General features: G+C 48.3%; 1 non-coding gene across 1 annotated transcript; it reads right to left on the bottom strand.

Moving 5' to 3' along the window:
* Positions 1 to 5455: 5455 nt before the first annotated feature.
* Positions 5456 to 5529, bottom strand: Trnae-cuc (transfer RNA glutamic acid (anticodon CUC)). The gene has a single exon. It is a non-coding gene; the product is annotated as a tRNA-Glu (tRNA).
* Between the last annotated feature and the right edge of the window lie 317 nt (positions 5530 to 5846).

Here is a 5846-nt window from a genome sequence, read left to right as displayed (position 1 = left end):
ATTTGCTGCGTGCGCGAAAGTAGCCACCCGTCAAGGTCGTTAGGGAAAGTTAGCCGGGCGGCGAAGGGCCATCCCGGGACGGCCTGTGGATAAGAAGCCGCGGGGGCGCGGCGGGGCGGAGTGTGCTTCTAGGGTCGTTTTGTTTTTACTTTTGCAAGAGTCCCTTTTGCTATTTTATATCTAAAAAGTGGAGAGTCGTTGCTATTTAGAGCTTGGAAGGAAAATTTGACTTTGGCAGTTGCAGTTGGAAGCAAAAATAACCGAAATGGGGACAGACCTGGACGAATCGACGATGCTTTTATTAAGTAAGGGAGGGGCACATTTTCAGGGGATAAAATAGAGGCGGCTACAAGGGGCTGAGTTTTACAGGGTTCAACAGAGCCAGGTCATGGGATGAAGTTGGCTTGGCGGCCCATTTAGGGTGGGACGGGAGCACAGGTAGGGAAGTTCCTGGGGCCTGTTGAACTGGGGTCAGCCTATTCAGTCAGGTGGGGGTCAGGTGCCATCCCGTTTTCCTTTCCTGCCTTCCCTCCGGCAGAGGCCTGGGCTTCTAAGTGACAAAAGCCCCAATTTCCCACAGCCCTCTTGCACACACTGGCAGGAAGAAACTGGGGGAACAGGGGGAAGTGCCCTGGAGCTTATTTTCCAGGTCCTTCAGCAGTGATTCCTAGGGAAATCTATCCTCCTTACTTTTTGAATCAAGAAACCTTGAAATGCTTTTAAAATGTTACTCTCATAAGATTCAGTATTTCTTTTTAAAAGAAAATAGTGACGTAGAACATGATAGTCCAGTTTGAACAGGGTGTGAAGGCAACTGACAGCCTTGGTGTGACCCTGAGCACACACCTTTTTCTGTAAAGGGACAGGACACTTTGCCTAAGAATGCCTTCCTCAGTAGGTGCAGCAAGGCAGAAATGGGAAGGCCTTCGTCTCACTGAGGTTTCTGAGGCTAGCCCACTTGGGGACTGAGGTGGAGGTGAACATTGTGGGAGGGGGCTGCCTAGCAGGCAGTCCTCTGCCTTCCCAGTCACAGGCTCCTTCTTCCTCTGCGTCATGCAGCATCGTGCAATAAAATTTGTCAATGCCCTATTTATGAGATGCCTGATACAGGGCCAGTTCAGGGCCCTACAAACATTGGGGCTTTGCTTTCTCTTCCCCTGTTCCCTAGAGGTTCAGGATGAACAGGAAGTAGACCCACTTTGTGTATTCAAATAAGCCAAAGTCAGGTTGCTAGTAGGTCCTGATGGTGCAGGTGGAGATTTTCCTATCCCACCATCCAGACTTCTTCAATTTGGGTTGATTTGCTGCAAATTAGGATCAGCAGGGACTCCAGTGGGGAGCCCAGATATTCAAATGCAGGTGAACTTGCTCAGCAGAGCAGAGCCACTGGCCACAGCTGGAGAAGGAAATCCAGCGGGAAGCAGGTAGGAAAAATCAGGCCCTGACTGTTTCTTCAGCTGCCAATCATCCCGTCAGTGCTACCAGCTCAGGCTGGAGGAGCCAGCGAGACGAGTCTAGGGAGGGGTACTGGAAGCTATAAAGCAATTGCCTGGGCCCCACAAACCCCAGCTGCCTGATGAACTTGTTGAGAACCGATTTCTACTTTACACAGGGCCTGTGCCCCCAGACGCTGAAAGGAATCCAGGCGGCAGTTCCCTTTTCATCTTTTTTCTTTCAGAAAATTGTTTCTATGGCGGTGCTGAGACGGGGTGTCTTGTGTTTGATGTTGCTGCTTCCTCTAGCTACATCTTCCTTCTCTGTCACCTTCCTTTTAGGGCTGATGTTTCCAGTAACCACCTTCTCCCGCATTCCTGCCACTGGTTTCCAAATCCAATGACGTCATCGACCCACACATCCCTGTCTTCGGTGCTGTTATTCTGTCACCAGAATCTACATCTCTCCCTGTCCTCATGTAGCTTAATCCTCTTATCCTCTCAGTTGCAGTTCTGTTGCTTGTTTTGGAAAGATATCTAAACTGCAGAGTAATAAAGAGACACCAGCTGTGTCCCATGCCACACACTAAGGCAATTGACCTCTCCCCCAAGGCAACCCCTGCATGATTCAGGTGCAAGCCTTCAGGTCCACTTTAAAGATGATTTTCCACATATGCGTGCAGCTGATACAGGGCAGGGGCCTATTGAAAAGCTGAGACAGTGCCAAGACCCCCTCTTTAAGCCTCAATTCTTGCAAATAAGTCAGAAAGATCTTAGACATATCACTCAGAGAAACAGGTATGAGTCTATTAGAAGGGATGGGAAAGGGGGGAAACGGACACTCTCAAAGAGAAAGGGGGTCCTCTGAGAGAGGAGAGGAACTGTGCACTTCTCCTCCACTCCAGTTTAATTGGGGGTCCCGCCAAGGTCCACCTCTTGATTTTTGGCAGACCACAGAATGACATCAGACTTCCAAGTCCCCCTGCACATGACTACTCTAGTTCACTTTGGCCCATGCTGACCAGTTCTAATTGAATGCTGTTCTCACAGATTTTATGGTTAGGGCAAATACCCTTATCTCCCTAAGTTCTGGGACCTGGTCTATGAAGGGTTTCAACTCCTTCAACCCCTCCAGAGTAACTTGAGTTCCTGTCCTCCGCATTTCAGGCCTACGTTTCTCAAGTAGACAAAGGTAGGCCGCTGAGGAATGCAACATATCCTCTGGACTTAAACCAGGCAGGCTGTAGGTAGATTGCTTTTTATGAAGGAAAGCATGTGGGGTCAGCCCAGTGGGCCTGGTTTGTAGTTTTCCCTTCACCTCATGTTTCTGCCTCTCGAATCTGTCTGTTCCCTGTCATGGCTTAGTTTCCTGAGACTGTCATAAACTCATGGGTGGCTCAAACAACTCGAGTTTATTCTCTCGCAGGTCTGAGGCTAGATGTCTGTTAAGGTGTCAGTGGGCCCTTGCTCTTCCTGAAGAACCCAGCACAGGGTCCTTCCTGCCTCCTAGCTCCTGGTGGCCGAAGGTGTTCTTTGGCTTGTGGATGCTATCTTTGTGCCCACTGTCCCCCCCAACCCCAACACACACCACGTATGTACACACACAGGGATTCCATTTCCTTTCTGTGTCTCCTCTATGTCCAAAATTTTCTCCTCTATAAGGACACTGGTCATGTTTGAATAAGGGCCTATCCTCTCCAGGATGACCTCATGGCAATTAATGACATCTGCAATGGCTGTATTTCCACTAAGGTTAGATTCTGAGATACAGGGTGTCAGTCCATTTGTGTTGCTATAACAAAATCTGGAAGACTGCGCAGTTTATAAATAATAAAAATTTATTGTTCACAGTTCTAGAGGCTGAGGGACTAAGACCAAGGCACCAGCAGGGTTGGTGTATGGCAAAGGCCTGTTCCTCAGAAGGTGCCCTCCATGTGTCTCCTGTGGCCAAAGAGATGGTGAAAGGCATCAAGGCATACCCTCCCCTTGGTAAGGCCCTGATCCAATCATGATGCTGGGGCCTGTGACCTAATCTCTCCCAAATGCCCTACCTCCCAATGGCATAAACAGCAGTAGGGTTTAGGATTTCAACATATTTTTGGGGGGTGACATTTCAACACATAACAGTAGCTATAAACATTAGATGATCTCAGTTACCCTTTGCTGCTTAACAAACCACCAAAAAATGGAGTCACTTCAAAGGTTTTGATACCTCCGTGGTTCTGTGGGCAAGTAGGTCTGGCTGAGTAGTGGTGCTGGTCTTCTGGGACTTCGCCTGCAGCCACGATCACAGAGCATTGGACCAGACTTCTCTGGAGGCTCAAGGAGCTGGAACACCAAAACGAACGCTTGCGGAACGCACTTGGTGTTTCAGCACTCCTCTGTGTGGTCATCTCTTCCAGATGGCATCTGAGTTCCAGGTCTCTCCACATGACCTCCTTCCAGAAGAGCAGCTGGACCGTGCACTTGGAGGATCAGGGCTTCACAAGCATGTCTTAGAGATGACGTGGGAAAGACCTGGCTGCTTACGATAGCCTCAGAGGACTTGCAGCATGACCTCCAAAGGGGTCAAGAGGGCTCGTTATTTTTCAAATAACTTGAAGAAAGGAGGTGGGAGGTTATTAATCAAAGAACTGATAGGCGTGGAGATAGAAATGAGTACCCTGGTGTGAACACTACCCATTGTTGACATGCACTGTATTATCTCACAGTCCCCTGGAAATATGTACAATCATTGCACCTCAATTTAAAAAAGAGGACATAGGGCCCACCCTGGGGAAATCACACTCTGTCTCTGCAGGGGAGGACTAGTGAAGAACCGCAGTCATCTTTAATTTGCCACAGTTGTAATGTTCACATGTAAGGCTTTAATCCAACTTTAAATTACTCTGGATATGAAGTGAATTTTTAAAATAAAGCTTTATTTTTATGTTGTGGATGTTAAGAGCAAATTGTCCCAATATCATTTGTGAAACATAGCATTCCTCCTTGCTGATTTGTAACCTTGCTTCTACCATCCACTAAAGTCCTTCTTACATACAGGTCCATTTCTGGACTCTGGCCCTGGACAAAACTACACTGTCTTAATTATAGGTACATACTAAACCTTGGAACAGGTAGGGCAGGTTCTCCTGCCTTCTCCTTTGGCAAAATTGCCTGGATAGCCCTCAATTTTTCCATATTTTACAATCAGCTTATCTCATTCTGTGCAACACATTAATGGAACAGAGTTAAGGTCCAAGCATTATCTCTAATATCCTCCTTTCCCATCATGACCGTGGTATACCCCTCCATTTATCCAGCAGATGTTCAAAGCTCACCTGGAACTTTTACACTTCTCTCTATCCTTTTTCCTTGAGGAAATTATGTCTTCCTGGAGGATGAAGCTCCAAAGTTTGTCTCCTCCTTCTCTCTCCTGGGCTCTGTCCATTTCTGCATCCACTTCCCAAACCCAAACACTGGTGCCCAGTACAGCATGCCCAGTGTGGCAAACCAAGCACACCATTCACTTGCCTTCCCTCTGGACGTGGTCATTTAGTTTTCCACCTTCTTCATGTCCTTGTCCAGTTAGTCCCTGCGTGTGGTGAACTTCCCTTCTAAACAAACCTTTCCTTTATTCTCTCTCCTTTCCACTGTTTCCAGCCACCACTTGTCTGTAACCTCCTCAGGCCTAGAAAATAAACCCGCCTCTATGCAGCCTCCTTAACTCCAGGCTGGGCGCCCATCCTAACTCCTAACTCCTGCTTCCTCTGCTCCAAGACCCGCTGTGGCTTCCGGTTTCCTCTCTCCATAGTGCAAACTCTGCCCATCATGCTCTGCCCTTCCCACACACCCACTCACTACCCTTCCTACAGTAACTCTCTCTCCCTCTTTGCCCCCTCCTGCTGTTTTCCCACCACTATCTAAAACTATATCCTTATTTACATGTTGAACTGTTCAGACTCCCTCTCTAGAATATTGGCTCTGTGAGGAAGGGACTTTGTGTTTTTTTTTTTGTTTTTTTTTTTTTTGTTTTTTTTTTTTTGTGGTACTGGGGATTGAACCCAGGGCCTTGTGCTTGAGAGGCAAACACTCTACCAACTGAGCTATATCCCCAGCCCGGGACTTTGTGTTTTGTTCACCACTGTGCCTGGTGAACAGCATGTGGCACCTAAGAGGCACTCCAGAAGCCCTGAGTCACAGAAGGATGATGGATTCATCTTCCAGGTGAGACCCGGCTCCCATCCACTTGGAAATGGAGCCACGTTCCACTTCTTTGTGGATGGAGTGAGCTCGCCGGTAAAGCTCTCCCTTCCCTCACTGTGCAGTGGACCAGGACCCCTGAGCAGTCCAGCTAGGTGCACCTCCCTGTGTTCCTTCATCTGGACGCTCACCACCTGTTGGCCTCTTCCACAGAGCGGAGCCCCTGAGGAG

This window comes from Sciurus carolinensis, chromosome 5 (assembly GCF_902686445.1).
Source record: "Sciurus carolinensis chromosome 5, mSciCar1.2, whole genome shotgun sequence".
NCBI classification, from domain to species: Eukaryota; Metazoa; Chordata; class Mammalia; order Rodentia; family Sciuridae; genus Sciurus; species Sciurus carolinensis.
Note: the sequence above shows the minus strand (reverse complement) of the source record. Positions and strands in the feature narration are given on the sequence as shown.